Source organism: Cibotium barometz, chromosome 26 (genome assembly GCF_041138505.1).
Source record: "Cibotium barometz isolate CiBa-2024 chromosome 26, ASM4113850v1, whole genome shotgun sequence".
Classification (NCBI taxonomy): domain Eukaryota; kingdom Viridiplantae; phylum Streptophyta; class Polypodiopsida; order Cyatheales; family Cibotiaceae; genus Cibotium; species Cibotium barometz.
The window spans coordinates 31,947,542-31,969,547 of NC_141071.1; the positions used below are offsets into that span (position 1 = coordinate 31,947,542).

Genomic DNA, 22,006 nt, shown 5'->3' on the forward strand with positions numbered 1-22,006 from the left:
AAGTCACACATGCCACTTATTGGCCACGAGTGTTAAAACACACTAAAGTTAGGTGCCCAACACTTAAAAAGTGAATTAATGAAAAGTAACAAGAGATATTTCATGAAATGCATAGGATGATGGCCTTTATATAAGCTATGCCATCCCTATTGAGTATAACATGAAGTGCAAATCCAAGATTAGGGCGTGGTACATGTATCTAAACTCTAGCCTAAAGTCGGTGAAATTCGCAAAGAGTGGTCCTGCCTCAATGTCTCATAAGTGTCATGCCCCACACTACAGGTTGCGGTTCTAGAATAGGGGTAGGTGTTTCGGGCAACTTACGAATTCCTCTAGGTCGGTGGTTAGTCATAGTATGGTTCATATGATCTCCACTACCTTGTGTGTGGTGCAAGAAGAAGTACTGAAATTTGGGTGGTAGCAGGAAGAGCATGAACAAGTGTACCACAATTTACTAGATTGTACCTATAATTATGGGTATCGTGATTAGTGTATTTGTTACAATAACCACAGCACGAGCCCATCTATCTCTCATTACCAGTGCAATTCCCTCGATAATAAGGACACCAGATGCTCTAGAATCTCTAGGAAGTACTTTAAAATTCTCCTCCATTTTCTTTAGCACAACCACCTTGATCTTGACACTCATTTTATCTAACGGTGGTTAACCTCTTGCTATTGGAGTTTGTGCTATTGGGGGCTTTGGATGGTGTACTAGATTTCTTAGACTCTTTCGTGCCACACATGTTATCATCAAATTTGAAAGCATCTATGCAATAGCCGTCAAAGGTTGTTTGTCTTTGTAGATAAGGTAATTATGTAGGTTTTGATCTTTCAAGCCTTCAAGAAACAAAAAAATTAAAGACCACATTAGGGAGTTTGGGAAAATTCCAATTCCCATTTTGCAAGATAAAAAAGAAGGGGGAATGGTGAACCCTTTTAAGATTTTGTCAAAACCATCTCATCTAACAAATTGTTGTTTCCCTTGATCGAGTGAAAGTGGGAACAACCCCTTTTGAGTGGTACTTTTTTTTTATAGAGAAAAGCTTAAAAGAAACGTATAATATAAAGGCTATTTCTCTTTAATGAAGGTCGTTTCCATGCGATGCAGTCGGGATGAATCGCTCTCTCTCTCTCTCCTTCACTCTTCCGCTTCTAGATGCTAGAATGAGCACGCCTCTTTCTCGTTTTGCGTGTGTGAGGGAGCATGCGAGTTCGTCTCCTTCTCCTTCACAGTCTCGGCATGACGGGTTGCAGCGATGATTAGCAAGGGTTTGCTTCACTTCTTTTGCTCGCAGCACAAAGGTCGGCACAACAGGGCTGCACTCTCTCTCTCTTCAAGCGAACGCGTGCGAGTTGGCGATGCTTCGCTTCAATGCTGCATGGTGGCGATTCGATGCAGGCATGTATGGCGGCGTCTCGAATATACGTTGCTTGTCAATTTTCCCAGCAAGCTAAGGTTTCAAGCTTTAAAATTTGCTTTAAAAATTAAAGTGGGCCAAGCCCTTAGTCCCACACATGCTTTTAAAAATTAAAGTGCGGCGCCTTGATGGAGGTTTTGCCTGCAAAAAAAAAATGCTTGTGTGCCAAAACAAAGTGAGGGTACGAGGTGAAGGCATTACTCTTCAATATGCGCATGCTTCCACGCATATGCTCATGCATCAAAACATAGTGGAAGGGCGGAAAAAAATGCAACAGTGGCATCCTACAGGGAAAGCTAGCTGGCTAGTGTGAACCCAGAATCTCCGGTTACACTTGTGCCTTCTCCATTGGGCTACAGGATCATGAGCAAATGGCTAGGATCTATAGTGAGAAAGGTAACATCTGACAAGTGAATCAATCGACGGGTCATGGATAGAAAGAGAGAAGCAAAAGTGGAAGGATGGGATGACTTGAAAACCCTTAGAAGACTACCCAACTCCTCAACTCCCAAACACTTAAGGTCTTGCACTATGTCCCAAGGATCAATGTCAAAGGAATGGGTATCCACCAAGGCACGATCGAAATTTTGGGTAAAGGAACCAAAAAGGGCCATCAAAGCTAAGGAATCTGCAACATGATTTCCATGACGAGGCAAAAAAGTCAAGAAAGAAGAGGTGAAATGGGTGAAGGGTCACGCGCTAAAAGACTATAGCAGTGCATCAAAGGGTGGAGGGTGCGGGCTTGGCCATGAAACAGGTGGACCACGAGTTGTGAATCTCCATTGATATGAACACGAGATGCTCCCAAAAGAAGTAGTGCTCTCAAACCAATCAAAAGTGCTTGATATTCAGCAATGTTGTTGCTCAAATGATCTCCCAAAAGAATAGCATTCCCTTCAGGTGGATATATGACAATGCCGCAACTACCAAGTTTGTCCTTGCCCCTACATGCTCCATCAAAGTATAGACTCCAAAAAGGTGTGGTAGATTCAACATCATCTGCAACTCATAACGGAAAAGTCAATGCAATCACATCCAATAGGGCATAATTTTATCAAAATTGGTTTTGGTAGAGAACCATGTCCCATCCATTTTTGCAAGCTGGACTTTATTGCAAGGATAAACCTCAACAATACGATAAGGACCCGACCATAAATGGCTCAACTTCCCAGGGAAAAGCTCATGACGTGCATCATAGAGAAGAACCAATTGCCCTTTCTGAAAAGAATAGGTTTTAGCTTTCTTATCACATTGCTTGGTTTAACGTTTCTTAGCAACCTCTTGATGTGGATAGGCTCTCAATCTCCACTCATCTAGATGCTCCAAAGTGCCCAATCTCTGTTGCAAACTCTCCTCCAAAGGTAGTGTGTGCTCATGCAAAAACCTCAAACTCGCCAACTCATGCTCAATAGGTAACACACATTCTTGCCCATAAACTAAAGAGAAAGGAGTGAACCCCGTGGCTTCCTTGAAAGTAGTATTATAAGCCCAAACAGTTGCTGGCAACTTCTCATGCCAATCCCTTTTATGAGTGTCCACAGTTTTTCTAAGGATAGTGACCAAAGTTTTGTTTGTGCTCTCAACTTTCCCATTAGTAGAAGGTTTGTAGGGGGTGGTTTTATCATGATGGATATTGAAATAAGCAGTGAGTTCCTCAATGACATCATTAAGAAAATGGGTCCCCCTATCAGAAACTAATTCAGTAGGTGCCCCAAAACGACAAATGATATACTCAGTCAAAAATGTAGCAGTAGTGTGTGCATCATCTTTCCTCACAGCTCTAGCCTCACTCCACTTAGTTAAGTAATCCGTAGATAGCAACAATGATATAAGATTTCCCATGCCTGGAAGTTGGTGTAATAGGGCCCACATAGTCAATCCCCCACTTCTCGAAAAAGGAAGGGCAGCTAGAATAGGATTATTAGGGTGCACACGATTCTCAAGGCGGGTGGCTCTCTGGCAAACATCACATCTTTTACACCACTCAAATGAATCTTTAAAAACAGATGGCCACCAATACCTAGCCCTCAAAATTTTCAATGCAGTGAGTTTACCGGCGAAATGACCTCCACATGCACTATCATGACACTCTTTCAAAATGTGTGGAATTTCCTCTTGTGCAACACATCGGCGATAAATGCCCTCAAACCCCTTGTGGTACAAAGACCCATCAATGATTGTGAATTTATGAGCATGCATAACTAATCTCTTCTTCGTGGGTTTGCTCATGTTAGAAGGAAACTCAAGTGTGGACAAATAATGAGCAATTTGGTCATACCACTCACGTGCATACTCAATGCGAAACAACTCAAGTGCAGGTGCAATAGGCTCATCTTTGCATGGGATTACATTAGCTAAGCAATCCACTATCTTTTGCAATGCAGGAGGTTTAGATTTAAGCTCATAGTTAAAGGCTTGCAACTCAACAATCCATCGTATAATACACTCAGAGGGGCTCTAACTTATTCAATAAAAGCCGCAATGAATCTTTAGAGACATAGATGATGGTGTGCTGGGTAGCCATATATGTGCAAAACTTCCTAGCACTCTCAGCAATAGCTAGACAAGCTCTCTCAACCCATGTGTAGCACGTTTCAGCATCTTCAAGCTTGCAGCTATAATATGAAATGGGGTGCATTTTTTTATCATGAAGTTGTGCAATGCAAGCGGATATTACCAAATGAGAACAAGAAGAAAATAAATGATAAGGCTTGGAAGCATCAGGTCGTTTGAGGATAGGGGCGGTAGTGAATCCACTTTTAAGAGGAGAAAGAATTTTGTTGAGGTTCCCCCCAAATGAACTTGTTCTCAACTTGCAGAAGTGCATTCAGTGGTAAAATAAGATGTGCCATATCTTTAATGAAGCGGCTATAGTGTTTAGCGGCTCCAAGACAACCCCTTACTTGATGCACGGTAGTGGGTGGCAAAAATGCAAGAATAGCCTCAACTTTTTGGGGATCCATAGAAATGCCATGCTTGCTAATGAGGTGACCCAACAAAATGCCATAAGTGACCCCAAACAGACACTTTTTTGCATTCAAAGCTATTGATTTTTCACGGCACTTGTGAAAGACATACCTAAGGGCTGCAACAAGTTTATCATGCGTGGTCCCAATCCCCAAATCATCCATGAAGATCTTTAAGAAATCGGTCAAATCATCACAAAAGGATTCATGCTTATAGCGCTGATATGAAGCACCCGCGTTGCAAAGCCCAAACAGCATGACATGATATGCATATGTGCCAAATATAGTGGTAAAAGTTGTTTTGAGCTTATCCTCATCAGCGATAGCCATCTGATTGTACCCAGAAAAGCAATCCAAGAAAGCATATATCTCCCTCCCCGCCAAAGAGTCAAGGATTTGGTCCCAATAAAAGGCAAAGGGTAGTAGTCCTTAATGGTAGTTTTGTTAAGCTGCTTATAATCAACACATATGCAAAGCTGCTTATTCTTTTTAGGGACTACAACAATAGGAGACACCCATTCAGTGTTATCGACAGGAAAAATCAAACCAACTTCTAAAAGCTTTTTAATTTCCGTGTAAACCCCCTCTCTATAATGCTGAGGCAATCTACGCGCGCTGACATTGGCGTACAGGTGTAGTGTCGGGTTTAAGAGGAATGCGGTGCACAACAAGCTCGGGTGGAAAACCTCTCAACTCGGTGTAATCCCATGCAAAGATGCCCTGATACTCCCGATATAAAGCAATAATCTCCTCCCTCAACCGTGGATCTAAAGAAGTTCCCAAAAGCACAACTTTCTCATCCCCCTTTATAGGAACTCTCACACTATCCTCCTCTCTGGCCAAAGGTGGAGTCTCCTCATCATCATCAAGGGTAATCTCAACAGAATCAGGGTAAATGCAATAGGAACTCAGTGTACATGAAGAAGTAGAACTCCGGTCATCATCTCCCCAATCACTCTCAACATCAGTAGTAACCCCAGGACTCACAATAGAAGAAGGGTAAGAAGGAAGAACCGCTCGGGAAGATCCTCTACCAAGGAGCAACCGCCCTCTAGGAATGTCAATAACACAATCAGTCTTCCATATCCAAGGTTGCCCTAAAAGAAGCTGGTACTAGCTAGGTCCTGGACTAAGCCGCAAAACATAACAATCAATCTCCACCATACACCCAGCGCGATAGTGACTGGCAAACCCTGGATGAAACCCTCAGCTCTCACTGGTCGATGATCACCCATACGCAAACTAGTAGCAGGAACTCCACTGAAAGAAAACCCGAGCTTGGAAAAGGTAGAATAACTCAAAACATTGACGCCTGATCCTCCATCTACAATAGCATGTGGAATCACTAGCTGGTGGATCATGCACTCCACTCCAGGAAACTCACGCTCAGCAAGAAGGGAATCCACTTTCTGAACAACACATTAGGACTTGTTTGGGGTCTTCTTGGGCCCTTTAATTTGCCCCAAGCCTAATGACAGTCATTAAGGAGTGGTGCAATGGGAGAAGGCCATGTGGAGAAAAATGTTGGGTTTCCCTGCTCCTAATATGTAGGGGTCAAACTTGAATCATAAGTTTTTTTTTAAGAAATTGGGCTGAAAAATGCAAAATCTTTCAATAAAATCAAATTTCCCACCTTTTTTTAATAAAGACAGCTCAAACTGGCATAAATGACCCCACCTCAAAAAGTGGGCTAGGGCCAAAAACGCCCCCCCATCATTATCCCTCATTTAAAGCTACTTTTCCCTCTCCCCACTCCCTCTTCCTCTCTCTAAAACTAGAAATTCGGTTTTGAGTCTCTCTCTAACTAAAAGAGTCTTTTTTTTGCCTCCTCCCTCCCCATTCTGCCTTCCCCTTCCCTCTTAAAGTTAGATCTATCTTTCTGTGCCTTCTTGGCTATGGAAAGCTTGGAAAACAGGCCACTTTTTCCCCCATCAAGTCCATCCTCTCTTGCTTGCACACATTCTTCACTCTCCTCTTGCTAGCTTATACACATTCTTGACTCCTCTTGCCAGCTTATATGCTCTGCTAGCATTAGGTTGCAGAGATCTTCTTGGCTATGGAAAGCTTGGAAAACAGTCCACTTTTTTCCCCATCAAGTCCATCCTCTCTTGCTTGCACACATTCTTTACTCTCCTCTTGCTAGCTTATACACATTCTTGACTCCTCTTGCCAGCTTATATGCTCAGCTAGCATTAGGTTGCAGAGATCTTCTCACACACCTACAACTTCATAGCATTTAGCTTAATCGGTTAGCCAAGCACAATGAGTCGCCGACCTCGTTCAAGGGTGGAGTCCTTTAGCAGCAGCAACGAACAAGACGACACTGGCTTGTGGGTTACAAGCACCTTTGCAAAAGGAATGTGGGTGACGATGCGTACAAGCACAAGGGGAGCCCACAAAGTCTCTCGCAGATACATAGGGTTAAAGTCACACCATTGGAAGGGCCGCATAGTGGATCTCAAGCAGGGGGCTGACGGAAGCAAGCAGGTGATGATCCAACACATCTACAAGGCATCGCAACTCCGTGTTGACAATGCCAATCACAAACGCTTTCCTGTAAATTGTAAGTTTTATTTGTGCTTCTTGTTTTATGGGCTGCACTGAGACATGCTAATATCATTTCATGTTACGGAAGCTTGATTTTTTCAAGTGTGTTCTTGTAATGTTCTGTGCAGACATCTTTCCATCGACATTTGTGGAATGGGAGCCTTTAGAGGCCCTTTCTGGAACCTTTGAGGCGCACCACTTTGAAATCGGCAGCTACTATATACTGGTTGTTCGGCATCAGAGCTTTTAGAGCGCTCAGTTTTCTTCTTTCATGCAGAGTATATTGTACCCACGTCAAGAGATGGTTCTGGGACTCTACGGAGGCTCCCTACACCAAGTCTCACGGACCATGATTGGCCAAAGCTCGACAATACTTTGGTTGCACTAACCAGACGTCGGATTGAGATTGATGTGTGCAATGCAATGAAGTGCACCTATGGGTCACATCGTGCGACTCTCACGTTCTTCATGCCTTTACATTTGTTTATGTTTTTGTTCAAGGAGGCTGATGTTCACCGGACTCCTACAATGTGGATTGCAAAGGGAGGCACAGTAATGAGTGCCTTTCTGCCACCTTCGTGGGATTTGAAGGTTATTCAACATCAGGGTGACAAGATAAAGTGCATGGTGGTGTCGGAGAAGATGGTCGTTCGGTACCAGCTTGGAAAGCAACAACTCTCTATTATCTTTCCTTACAGACGTTAGAAGCTGACTGGAGGCGAATGGCAAGCACTCGATTCGGACATCAACGATGCAGAACAGCTTGATGTACATGTTAGCACGCAAGCTGATGTGTGGGATATCGTAGTAAATGCTGATTGGAATATGGCGAACCTAAGGGAGTACTTAGGCCTTAGGTTTGCACTGAAAGGTGACTTTTCATTTGTGATTGATAACACACCTCTACGTAAGAGGAAAGAGGCATCTTACTTTTGTAAAAGCATTCCCTTCCCTAGATGTATCCATATCAAGCAAGCTATGTAATAGATTTTGAGAGATTAATTCAAAACAATTTTGGCTACTCGCAATTTGCGTTCAATTTTGTGCACTTTTAAGTTATGTCGCGTGTTTTTATTTTTTTGGAGGTTTTAAGTGAGTTTTTAAACATAAAAAAAGTTTTAAAGACCTCTTTATAAGTCACTTTTGGCCACTTTGAGTTCATCTCCTCACTCTCGGCATCTTTGCGGTCCCCTCGCCTTCTTCGCTACTCAAGCATGGCCACCCCCGCCCAAGCTCTCCTATCTCAATTGCACAAGCTTGACCTCGGTCACTTGATCGAGAAGCTTGCACCCATCTTTCAGACATCTATTGACATGGAAGGCACCGCGGAACTCCATAATGACGTGTTTGGGGCGTTCACTAGCTACATGGACACATACATGGCTGAATATTGTGTCAACTTTGAAGACGAGGAGGGAACTTGGGTGCCTGTGGATCTTATCAAGCATACCTACAAAGCGGACAAAAATTTCAGGTTCAGGCTTGCAAGATTCCTCAAAGGCCTTAGTAGCACATATCTAAGGGAGGAGGAAAAAGATAACCTGGTAGGTCTTGGAATGGGCAACATTGGCACAAGTTTTTTGAGGTGGGACATGACTCTTGCCCTCCTGATCTTGGAGGGAACAGAGAAAAGCAAGGGAAAGAGGAAGGCCACTCCTCCAAAGAAAGCCACACCTTATCTCTTGATCAAGGAAGCTGACCCAAAGGAGGAGATTGTCACCCCAGTGCAAGAAGCATCTCTTGCACTTGTGACTCTGGCGGAAGAGCCGCAAGCTGAGGCTGTGAAACGGGACATCGAAGGGGACGATGTCATGGATGAAGTTCCAGAGCTCGAAGTGCGAACTCTACATCCCATCATAGTAGAAGGTGTAGAGATCTTATTTTTGGATGACATCGCCCATGTCCTTGGGCTGCACCAGGATGAAACTCTCTCAGTCATTGCTATGTACGCGGGCATGCGAGACACACAACAGCCATCCAAAGATGATGACATCCGCATTGACTTCAGTTCCGCAGATGTCACAAAGGTACTTGCGCTCCCAAAAAATCATGCCTCAATAGAGTCCCTTGTGGCAGAGACTCTTGTACAAATATCCCAGTGCAAGGATTTCTACGAGAGTGTGCCAGAAACTAGCTTTGCCCCTCACAAGCCGCTTGCCATTTCGGATTCCGTCAGCCTCGAGAGCATCAATATTAGTGATGCAGACCTTGCGGATCATGATGATGCCACTGAGGTAGTACACCCAATTTCTTCCCTTCTTAATTTGTAATTTTTTGAAGTCAACTCATTCTTCTATCTACTTTGTAGACCGCAAGAGAAATGGACTGGTTCGCAAGCCGAAAGGGTGGAGCACGAAAGGAGGTGGAGGGGAAAGATGCTGCGCTATGGCACTACATCCCGAGCTTCAATGCCGAGATGCTTCGCGTAATTCACGACTTTTCAAATGATGCGCAAGCTGAATTTTTGAAGTGCAGAGCCCTAAGCGCCATCCTCTCTGAAGCCCCTATAGCCCAAAATGCCCATAAATGTATTCTTGTAAATAGGGAAGCAGCTATCTATAGCTTTGGTGATAAAAGTGCAGGGTCTTTCCTAGGATTTTGTGGCCTTAGCGTTGGACAAGGCATCACTGATGCCAAAGAGATAGCCGAACGCATTGGTGACAAACCATCAGTAAAGACTCTCACCCACGAGGCTTTCACCAAGCTCATCAAGCGAGTTGGCTAGATCCAATGTACTCATTTGCCTTTTGTGAAAATCAAACAATTAATGACATCAAGATGTTTTTCGAGCTGATTTTAAGTTTTATCTTCTTGATGTGTTTATATGTTGTTGTCGTGTCCTGTCATGATGTTTCAATCAATTTTTGTGAACGCTCGTCTGCCACCGCCCATCCGACTTTGGCTCGACTCGATGGGCCGATTTCTCCTGCGTATGGCCCCAAAAGGGTAGATCAGCTGTGCGGGGTGCGCCGGGGCCGAGGGGGGGGGGCGGTGGTCGCGCCGTGGAACCTGTGTGCCACGGAGCGACTTTTGCCTGTTTGACCAAGGTCAAACAGGCAAAAGTCGCTCCATGGCACACAGGTTCCACGGTGCGACCACCGGCCCCCCTACCCTTTTGGGGCCATACGCAGGAGAAATCGGCCCGTCGAGTCGAGCCAAAGTCGGACGGGCGGTGGCAGACGAGCGTTCACATGAGGTCGAATGTACATAGCGACAACAATTACATGCAAAAGACTACAATTACCTTGACAAGATGACAATCACTTGCAATAGAAAATAACTTTTTTGAAAATAGACATGGTTTTTCATTAATCAAATTGAGATTACAAAACACGGATTTGTTGCATTACAAAGGCTTCCCCTATCTAGTGAAAGAGAGCTTCCTCTCCACGGATACGCCTAGCTAGATAAAGATCAGATGGCTTCAAAGTGACACGTTTTGCATGCACCATGCACAAAACCGCGTCTTGGAAAAGCGAAACCAAAATATCCTCGGCACCTTGTTGCAGAGCGCCTAGTGCCGCCGCTTGCACACGATTGACATCCCGGCGCTCGTCGTGGATAATCTCTTTGACGAGACGCCCAAAAGGTGCCTTCGGAATAATTGGTGTGCAGGTCTTCTGATATTTGCGAATTTCTCTAAGGGCAACTGTCCCTGGTCTCCACCTTTGCTTCTTCTGTGTTGTTGGGGGCGGTGGTGCTTGCGCGTGGCGAGTCCAAGCTGGCGTGTCATTTTTAAACTTTTGTCGCTGCTCTTGGAAGTTATCGGAAGGGGGTTCTGTGCGTTTAGGAATGGTTTTCCCCTTCTTAGCCTTTGCAGGTGTTGGAGTTTTCTTTGCCTTTGCAGATGGAGTCTTCTGAGCTGCTCTCTGCTCTGCCTCCTTCCTTACTCACTCCTCTTCATCTTTCCTTTCTTTTTCCTCACGAACCTCCGTGTGTTTGCTGCCCTGGCTTCTCGTTCAAGCTTCTGTCTCTTATTTTCTACTTCCTCAGCTGAGAGTTTTCTCTTTCCTTTACCAAGTGCACGAGCCAAGACTCTGTCTAGCATTACATTGAGAATCCTATTGCTCGGCAGGTGCTCCTTTTCTATTGTGTCTTCATTTCTCCTCTTTGTATATTCTGCTCGAAGACTTTGTATAGCCGCTTCCAAAATTGTGTCATCTTCGTATCCGGCCATTCGCAGGTCAGCAACAAATCCGTGAGCTTTTCTGTTAAGCCAATCCTCCTCCGCAGCAAAGAATGCTAATCTTCTCTTGTTGCTTGCGGCGGCCTGAGCTTCTTCTACAGCCTTCTTATCTGCCTCCGCCTTCCTAACTGCCTCGTCTTCTTCCGCCTTCTTGGCAGCCTCATCCTCCTGTGCTTTCTTTGTTGCCTCGTCCTCCTGTGTTCTGACGGTCTCTTCGGCTTCTTTTCTTGCTCTCTCAGCTACCTCCATGTCCTCTGCTTCTTTGTGTGATCTCTTCGCTTCTTGGCATTCTTGGGCTTCTTGGGCCTCTCGCTCAAGCCTCACACGCTCAGCTTCCAGATCCATTTGGGCTTGTGGGTAAATGTTTGGGATTTCAGTTCTATGTGCCACCGGTAAGGGCCCAAGGTCTTTGAAAATGTCATCCTGCGTATTGGAGGGAGGATCATTTGGGGGCTCCATGTGCGTGAGATATTAGTGCACGAGCGAGAGAGAGAGAGAGAGAGAGAGCGCGAGAGAGTCAAGGGGAGAGGAAGAGAGAGAGCTCACAAGTCAAGACTTTAAAAAATGACTATAAAACTCACTAATATTTATAGGGGGCCAAAATTACAAAAAAGTCAATTTACAAAATGAACGCGCCAAAAAGTGGCGAACAAGAATTATTGGGTGGGTAACCACACGCGGCCATTTCTTAGTCGACCACTGTGCCATTGCCTCGCTCTTTCACGTGCCATTGACGCATTTCACCCTTCTCTTTTGCCTTGCACCTACCACCTTCATGATTTTACGCCTCAAAGACAAATTTCCGGCTCGCTTTTGGGCCTTTCTCCCAGTAAGTGCACGGTAAAACCAATTGAACATTTCCTGAAATGCATTGCTGCAAACCTTGCCACCGCCATGACCCGTGTTCTTAAAATAGGCCGCCTTGGCTTGGTAATGTGATCGTTCCATGCCTTGGTTGCTCCAGAGTGCAAGAGACCCATATTCATCTAGAAAGAAGGAACTGTGTGCATAGAGAATATGCATGTAGTGTGTTATATGAGTTTCCCCCCAAGCATCGATCATTTCTTCTGTGAATCTGTCAATCGAAGTCTTGAATGTAGCTATCTCTGCTTCATCAAGATACGGGCGCTCAAGAAGCCTCATCATCTCATCACAAGCTTCCCACACATGTGCACGCTTCAATCCTAGTGTCGCCTCATTGCCTCGATAGGTTGTTACATCACAAATCTGCTTCCATAATTCAAAATGTGTATGGCTTTGAGCCTCACCATAGCTTGAGAGCAGGTGTCTTGCTTTTGCACCACCCATACATATCTTATTAGGGTTATCTTGGGTACTTGATGGGTTTTTGCGATCCTTAGAGAGGGTGACAGCACCTGCGTGAAGCCCCACGGATGATAAAACAACTTCAAGCTCTTCGATGCCCTGTTCTCGCCGTGACTCTGGCTCCATGTTCCAAGCATAATTGATGTGGAGCATCAACAATTTGTCCAGAATTCTAAGTCTTGCGTGCAAGGTACACACATGTACTCGCGACAGTGGAATTGAAAGAATAGGGTTCCAAGTAGCATCCTCCTCAGTGCGCGAGATGGTGCCTTGCTTTGATTGCAGCTCATAATTCCATTGAGCCAGACCTGCATACCCTTCCCTTTTTGTAATTGATTTGAGCCCTTTGCACTTGCCTGCTTACGACCTTTCACCTTGGTTGCTTGTTTGGCCTTCCCCAGTGCGACACTTGGCATCCTTGGATGACAACAAAAGATGCATGGAAACAAAGTGTTAGCACCGCTTTTAGTTCCCAACATGCATTTGAGAGTCTTGAGATCACCACCAAGGTGCCACTCTATTTCAAAGTGACCAGTGCCAGGCACATGCAAGACTTCACCATTTGATTGCCTGTGTATCACTCCTTGAATACCTGTACGGGTGAAGTACCACCTCATACTGTCATGGTCCTCGTGCGGAAGGGTCCATGCCGCCTGCCACCATATGTTCTTCTCAGACTGCACTCCAAAGTAATCTTGCTTGCGTCGCTTTGTGTGCAAGTTATTCTCCGCATCACCTGTTTCATCTTCGCCGTCTAAGCTCTTTCGCTTCAATGCCCTGCTCATGAGTGTCAGACTTGTACGTTCCACTCTTTGGCCCTTTACAACCTGACATTCATCCAATTTGAGGACAAATATAGCCTTTCCATCCGTCTCCTCTAATGTCATATCATAAAACTGAATCATAGCTCGTTGAAGCGCCTCCACCTCGACGTAAACATTGTTAAACTTGTTGTAAGCAAAATCTTTTGAATTTGACATTGGCATGCTACCATCCACCCATCTGTAGCCGCCTAGCAAGTCGGCAATATTGTTGTTTGCTGACTTCCTTGCCATAACTATACTGTATGGTGTTGGAAGTATAGATCGTGTCATTCCTTTGCCTCGTAGACGTGCTGTGATGCAAGTATACAAAGCCCTGTATCCCTTATCACTGATACGTGCTGTGTCGCACACAGTGAGCATGTCAACGGGACTGACAATCTGCTCGAATTCCTTGAGAAAATACTTTTGAATCCTGTCACGCAACGCACCATTTACTGGATTGGTTATCATATTGATTACTTTCTGCTCTGGAATAATGTGCTCAAGGATAGACTCCTCAGTATTGGAACAACCTAATATTGCTTTAGCACATTCCCTGGACATCACATAGTTCAGAGTCAATGACATAACTATATGAAAAAGGAATGTAATGCTAGTTTTGAAGCTGTGATTACCTTGTTTGACGCACACGTCGCTTGCGAGCCCCCCCATCTTTGGAAAGAAGACTCAGAGGCTTACGCTTTCGCTGCCTTGCATTATATCCCACGGGGAGGTGAGTGAAATGATCGACACGTCGGCGAAGGTTCCGAGTTGAGTTTCGAAGACGGAGATAGTTCTCTATAGCTCGATCCCTCCTTTCCACACCTTTATCAAGCTTCATCTTCTGCTCTGCATCCTCCTTCTCTAGATCCTTGACTCGAGCCAGCATATGTTCCTTTGTGGCCATGAAAGTTGATGCACATTCTTCCTTTTCTGCCTTGCATAATTTTAGAAGCTTCCTGAGGTGATTTTGATTTGAGAGTTCCTACAAGTACAAAGAATAGAGCCTCTGACAGTACCCTAAGAAACCATTATAACCATCACCCAAGAAGCGTACGACCTGTGTGATATTACGAAAAGGGGGAGGTGCACCAGTCTGTGGATCAAGGGGATAAATGCTTCCATCAGTCCAAAGATCAATGGCTTTTGCACCTTGAAGTCGTAGCACCTCAGCAGGAATACATCCCTTCGTTCGATTACTTCGCATTGTGGCATACTCCTCGTCTAAGTCCACGTGCAAGCAAAACTTTGATTGCTTGTTGGTGATGTCCCATAGAGCCATTGTACCTAGCAAATGGAGATGGAGATGTAGATGGATACAGAGATGGAAATGTGGATGGTGATGGAGATGGAGATGTAGATGGATACAGAGATGGAAATGTGGATGGTGATGGAGATGATGGAGATGGAGGATGGAGGTGGAGGATGGAAATGTGGATGGTGATGGAGGAGATGAAGATGGAGATGGTGATGGAGATGGAGGTGGAGGAGATGCAGATGGATATAGAGATGGAAATGGAGGCCTTGAGGAGATAGATATGGAGAGCTTGCTAATGATGGAGATGGAGAGCTTCAGCTTGCAAGGATGTGTAGATCTGTACCTTCACAGGAGGGGATGGTGAGCTCTTCCATGAGAGCTGGTGGTGGAGAGGATGATAGATATGGAGAGCTTGCTAGTGATGGAGATGGAGAGCTTCAGCTTGCAAGGATGTGTAGATTTGTACCTTCACAAGAGGGGATGGTGAGCTCTTCCATGAGAGCTGGTGGAGAGGATGATGGAGTAGGAGGTCCAGATCTGCAGGCCATGGCTCCTAGAGAGAGAAAAAGAAGCCCTTACCCAAGTAAAACACCCTAAACGCGTTTTAGAGAGAGAGTGTAGAGAGAGAGTGGGATCTGCAGCACCTCCAAAAAGGGAGGGAACAAAGTGACGAAAATTTTCAAACATTCTTTGTGAAAGGTACTTCACTACAAGACAAAAAGGCAGTTAGGTCCATATTCCTTCCCAAGGACAGAAGATCTAATGATTAGATTACCTTTTGGCCTATTTTCTTTTTTGTAGAAAAGGAAAAATGCATTTTCAGGCCTAGGCCACTAGCTTGGTTAAAGCTTGATTAGCATTTTAAGCATTTCACTAAGTGTCCAAATAAAAGGGCCCAAGAAGACCCCAAACAAGTCCTAATGGGAAGATTAGGACCCACTCCCTAGGAAGAACTCAAAGCTCTGCAGTACCTCCTCAAAAGGGCTCCGCTAGAAGGAGAAGTGAGAAGGTATTGTGGAAGGGACATGGTGAGCTCTACTCGATTAAGAGTAGAAAAAAGGTCAAAAGAAAGAATGGGGGAAAAGAACTTACTTGGAGTAGTGCATGGATGAGTGTGGCGAGGTCGAGGTAAAGGGTCGCCAACAGGAACAGCGACATGGGTGGGTGGGTGGGTAGCAACAACAGGTTCGGGATCTCTCTCCTCATCAACAACCTTCTCTTTCCCCTTTCGTGTGATGGCTCGCACGGGTGATGAATCTAACTCAATCATTATATTAATCGAAGGGTTTCAGTGGTGGTAGGTGGTGCACTAGACGAAGCAACTATTAGAGAACTAGGAGACCCCCTTTGAAGAAGTGTCCAACTAGGGCCTGGGGGTTTCTCGGCACCCATACAACGATGATTAATGGGGCCGAGGGGTGGCAAAGTGGTGCTCCTATTCATCAAATGGCGCATCTTAATGTAACACATATCCTCTGTGTGTCCCCCTACCCAAACATTTCTCATAAGTGCAAATAACAGTGGGGCAATCTTTGGAAAGATGGCCGAATACATGACAAGCTCGACACACCATGTTGGTGGGATTAGGCTCAGCGCGACATGCAGACACAAGTAGTTTTGTTGGCGCTTTAGAAAATTCACATCAAGAGTCATAGCCTTCACATTTTCATTAAGTTGGTTCGTGTAATTTGTCATCATGTTTTTCAAATCCCCAATACTAGATGCAGTTCTTTCATACCCATCCCCCCCTGGTGATGTGCTGGTGGTGGAGTGGTAGAAGTAGAATCCGGGTAACTCACATACAGTGATGGAGCATGAGGGGTAGGAACATGATTTTGTGAAGATGTTAGGGGAGCCACGACGCTAGAAGAAGGTGGGGGTGCTAAAGGCAAAAGAGGTGGTGAGGTCACTTGAAGGTGAGGTGGTACAACGGGTGGGAATTGGAATGGTTGAGTTGGTTGAAGTTGAGGCACATACGAGGTTGGCCAAGGTTGTTGCAGGGAGGGCAAAACGGGAGTATGTGGTGCTAGCCATGGATAATATGAGGGAGATGGAGTCGTGGCCTGTTGTGGCTCGTAAACACATCGTAAGAGCTCTCCACATTAATGGCAAAAGTGATGGCCATATTCAAGTCATTCGGGGCTGGAGCTCTAACCAAAATTTGGATGCTAGGGTGTATGCCTCGTAGAAACGAGTCCATGATGGTGAGCAAGTCGATGTTAAAACGGGAGTGTAATGATCAACAAAGTTCCTAAACCTCGTGGCCACTTGTTCCACGGTCTCATGCAGGTGATTTTGCTTGAATGAGCATAATTGCTCAAAAAATGTGAAGAAGTTTGGAGGTTTGCAAAATTCAGCCCCAAGAATTCTTGGTCAAAATCGGCAAAGTTTGGGATGGAGTTTGGTTGTTGCTTGGCAAACCAATTTGAGGCCTCACCTTTGAGTGTAGTGCTAAAGTAATTCATCACATGCCCTTCCTTGACGATGTGTGAGGTCAAGCAAGCAATTTTGAAATTGTTTAGATGAGCGGTGGGATCCTCCAGCGGCGTCCCATAGAATGTGGGGAATGGGATGAGGGGTGCATCAGGACTGGCCAAATTTGGTGGCAAAACCAAAGGTGATTGAATGGCAAATGGAGGAGGAAGTGGTGGTTGAGCCATAATTGGAATTGGTATAGAAATTACGATTCGAGGTGAACTCCCCCCGATAATGGCGAAGGAGGTGAACTTTGTAATGGAAAAGTGCTAGTGGGGCTAGATTGAAGTAGGTGTTGCTTGGCTTTCTCCCTTTTATGGTATCTTTTAGCTCGGTCACTCTCTCTCAAGCTATCTTGCCAATCTTTGGCACTTTGCATAAGTCCCCTTTCCAAGTAGGTTCGTGTCGCGGAACCAAGACCAAGTAAAGGTCCCACTGCATGTGCCACTGTCTAGGAAATATCTGGACGAGAAAGGCAAAGAGGACAAAACCTGACAACCCCCCCAAATATCCAACAAATAATGGAGCTACACTCTCCCAACACCCCAAAGGAGAAGGCACTAGTAGATAGGAATGTGTGCTATAAATCTTTCCGACAAATGTTGCACTGTAATGATGGGGTACTGATGATGTATACACACACAAATGTTAAACAAGCTTTGTGCTAAATGACAAAAGAGCAAGATGACACTACGACACCAATGAACGAGGCAAGATATAATGTGCAATGTGCCTTGTATATTGAATTTGATGTGCGCATGTTTGATTCATAAAGCAAATTTATGTAGCTTTTATATGAGAAAAAGAGAAAGATCTTATCTAGCCACTTCTTGCTTGATGTTGACAAAGCTTTTGCGTGCTTGGCGATGATGCCCTCCACGAGAAACAATGCCCTCACGAGAAACAATGCCCTCCACGAGAAACAATGCCCTCCATGAGAAACAATGCCCTCACAGCCCTCAAGGATGCTTTCAATTTTTGAATACAAACAACTTACGAGGCTTAATGCTAACGCGTGACTATGTGAGTGGGTGAGTGCGAAGCTATGTTATTGTTTGCCCCCGAGAATCCCACCTGCTTCTTTATTACAAATATCTTCTCCTCTTCCGCTTCCTTCTTCACATGCAAGGAAAAGAGATGAAGTTATTATGCTTTTAAAAAAAACCCTTTTTTCCCTTGATCAAGTGAAAGTGGGAACAGCCCCTTTTTAATGGTACTTTTTTTTTATAGAGAAACGCTTAAAAGAAACGCATAATATAAAGGTTATTTCTCTGGAATGAAGGTCGTTTCCCTGCGATGCAGGTTGTTTCCCTGCGATGCAGTCAGGATGAATCGCTCTCTCTCTCTCCTTCACTCTTCCACTTCTAGATGCCATTGTGAGCACACCTCTTTCTCGTTTTGCATTTGTGAGGGAGCGTGGTGCGAGTTCGTCTCCTTCTCCTTCACAGTCGCGGCGCGCGACGGGCTACAGTGATGATTAGCAAGGGTTTGCTTCACTTCTTTTGCTCGTAGCACAAAGGGCGGCAACAAGAAATGGCTGCACTCTCTCTCTTCAAGTGAACGTGTGCGGGTTGGCGACGCTTCGCTTCAATGCTGCATGGCGACGATTCGATGCAGGCATGTATGGCGGCATCTCGAATATACGTTGCTTGTCAATTTTCCCAGCAAGCTAAGGTTTCAAGCTTTAAAAATTGCTTTAAAAATTAAAGTGGGCCAAGCCCTTAGTCCCACACATGCTTTTAAAAATTAAAGTGTGGTGCCTTGATGGAGGTTTTGCCTGCAAAAAAAAATGCTTGTGTGCCAAAACCAAGTGAGGGTACGAGGTGAAGGCATCACTCTTCAATATGCGCATGCTACCACGCACATGCTCATGCATCAAAACATAGTGGAAGGGTGGAAAAAAATGCAACAACCGGCCAAGATCCTATAAAAGGGTGGCCATGGTTAGTTAGTCTGTCAAAGTCTCGCAAGGCTATGCGAGAGATCTATAGTCAAGAGCCTTGATCTAGTGCAGACGTGCACCTCCTTCATTTTGCAGTCGAGGCTAGCAGTCTCGAGGCCCACAAGGGTAGCCTTATGGAGGTATGGGACATCATGGGATAGAGGCTGATCAGTACATCTAGCTAGTTAGCTCAACTTGTGGCCGGTGGAGACAACCAAGACTTGGGGCTTTGCCCACGACTATCATGGGTGGATAGGTGTTGAGTCAAACCTGCACCCCCTTCATGGTTTTACGGCTTTGTTTTGTAGGTTGTTTGTAGTCTTGTTGTGCAGGTATGCCCTACAAGGAGACCTTGGGGTCGATTATTGCAACGAAGTCGGTGCTTGCACAGCCAACAGTAGGAATATGCAGAAAACGATGTAGGTTTGCTAGCACAGGACAAAAAAAAACATACCAGCCTTGATGTTGTGTAATAAGGTTACCTTACCTTAGCTAAAGCCTAACAAGGAACTCCATGAACACCATATTAGATAATTTGGGAAAAATCCCATTCCCATTTGAAAAATGGGAGCATGGTGAACTTGTCCAAAAGTTCAAAACCCCCTCATGTGACATATCATCGGAAAGATCTTGAAGAGTAGAATCTAAATCTATGATCTCCGACAAATTTGGAGTTAGTATGTTTAAGATATGTCCAAAACTATATGGAGTAATTGATTCCCAAAATGTGAGATTTTTCCCAAATTACCTAATATTGACTTCATGGTTGTATAGCCGTGATTCGTGCAAGAAACGTCTTCACACCCTCCTCAAATCAATGCACAAAAACAGCTCACAGTCCTCCATGGATTGAAGTCATGAAGCTCCATTGATAGGTTCATTAGGCAGGTCTTTGAAGGCACATTCAAAACCCTAACATAATGTTGATCAATGGCAAGGAAGAAACCCTATTTTCCCATAGAAATCAAGCATGTGGAGATGAAGGGGCTAATCAAAAACGTTTTTGGATTAGGCAAAGATTACTCAAGATTAGCCACTAATTTTTCCCAAATTTTGATCCTCCCTTTCAAATTTTGGGACGGCCGCCTGAGAAATTGGCCAACCCATGACCCCAAAAATTTACCCAAATCAAAAATTCAAGATGATCCAAAAATTCCACACTCCCCATGCCCCATTTCTTGATCAATAACTCAATCAAAATCAAGAAAATCAAGAAAATTCCCAAGAAACTCCAAGGAAATTAATAACATCAAGAAAATGCATGAATTTTTAGAATTTTTAAAAATCATGGATCAAAGACAAGGCTCTGATACCACTGTAATGATGGGAAAAAGAGAGAGAGAGAAGATTGCACTCATAATGGAGTACCACATGCACTCAAGATGGAGTACCACATGCACTCAAGGGAGTACCACCATAGCCAAGAAGCATGAAGCTCCAAGAAGTATCAATTCATTGATAAAAGTATGTTGGTAAAAAGTATGGTAAAAGTATGTACAATATTCACTTATATACTTGCCCCCATTTACACTTATTAGTGTTGGGCCTCTACACTTGCTCGGCCATACCTATGCCCATGGGCTCTCTTTGAGTCTAATTCCAAGCCCCCTTCATTACAATATGTACCTAAGATGGAGTTAATTCCATTAAATTAGCACAACTTATCTTACAAACTAGTGCAACAATAAAATAAAGCCATGTTGGAATTTACTTTTTCATACCTCACCACCACTACCCCTATTTTTTACATAGCCTTGCAAACTTTTGATCTACATACCCATCACTAATGCATATGGAAAGAATGAACTACGTAGCATAAAACAATGCAATCAATGTTATGTAATTAAAATTGAAGACCATCATGAAGCTTATACAAACAAATTGAACATATCTGTAACATCTTGTGCCAATCATGTGATTTTATACCATACAATTGAGTTATTAATTTCTTCTTTGATTTGGTTAATGCCTCATTTAAAGAATGCATGACACGCACAAAAGGAGGTAATTTGATCCTTCACTCTATTCTCCTCCTTATTTGTCAATATCCAAGGTGTTCATGGTAAACTTACCTTTCCATTCTCTTGAACTATTGGCCAAGTCATAGGGAGGCATTCAATCAATCTTAAGTCCTCTTGACCCACTAAAGAATATCTCTTAACAATTATGTGGTCCCAAATATTTGATGCTAAATTTTTAATAATGTGTGCATTGGATCTAGAAGATGATTTTTCTAATATGGGAGGCAAAATAAGATTGAGTACCTTATCATTCCCAATGGTGGTGTATGGGATGATCCTCTCACCTACTCTTAAAGGATGTTGGGGGAATCCTTTTGTAGATGGAACAAACTTCTCATGATTAAATGGAAAACATCACGAGAAAATCATTGATGGTCTTTATACACAACCTTCGTGAGGTGCTTCAGCCATGATGTAACAAGCAGTCCACAAATTGGACAAGCATTATGATCAGATGTTGTAAGTCCTAGTTATGTGTAATGCACAAATTATTTTTATTTAGATTGAGACAACTCATATTTGATAATTAAAATCATAATAAGGTTATTGAGCATAGAAAACATACCAAAGTACTCTCCATATTTGGAAATGTAATGCATTATCCACATTAAAATTGCTTTCATATATATGCTACGTTTTGTAAGCAGTCAGGAAACATTATACACTTGGATGCCATGCCGTAATGTCTTAAGTTCTTCAATCAAAGTTTAAAGGTACACATTCATGTTCTTGACCTTATGCGTTTTGAGCACGAGAAGAGCTAGCATCACATGATCCTTCTTTATTGAATTCCAAGGAGGGATATTGTAGTTCACTACTACCACTAGCCATGTTATCCATGATGTCAATTTGAGACCAAATGGATTGAATCCATCCATACCCAATCCAAGTCGTTAATTGATGTGACTTGTCTTTAAATTTGACCATTCCTCTTCTATATTTTGCTATGCCACTGAAGCAGAGGGACCCTCATCATGCCATGGATGGAGCGATTGTGTGCATGCCATGTCATGATTTTGGCAATAGCAAAATATGTGATGACTCATTGGATCTCACTTCTT

The 22,006-nt window shown here is 44.0% G+C and overlaps 1 pseudogene; it reads right to left on the reverse strand.

The window, feature by feature from the left end:
* Positions 1-2,082: 2,082 nt before the first annotated feature.
* LOC147623886 (uncharacterized) lies at positions 2,083-16,707 on the reverse strand (annotated as a pseudogene).
* Between the last annotated feature and the right edge of the window lie 5,299 nt (positions 16,708-22,006).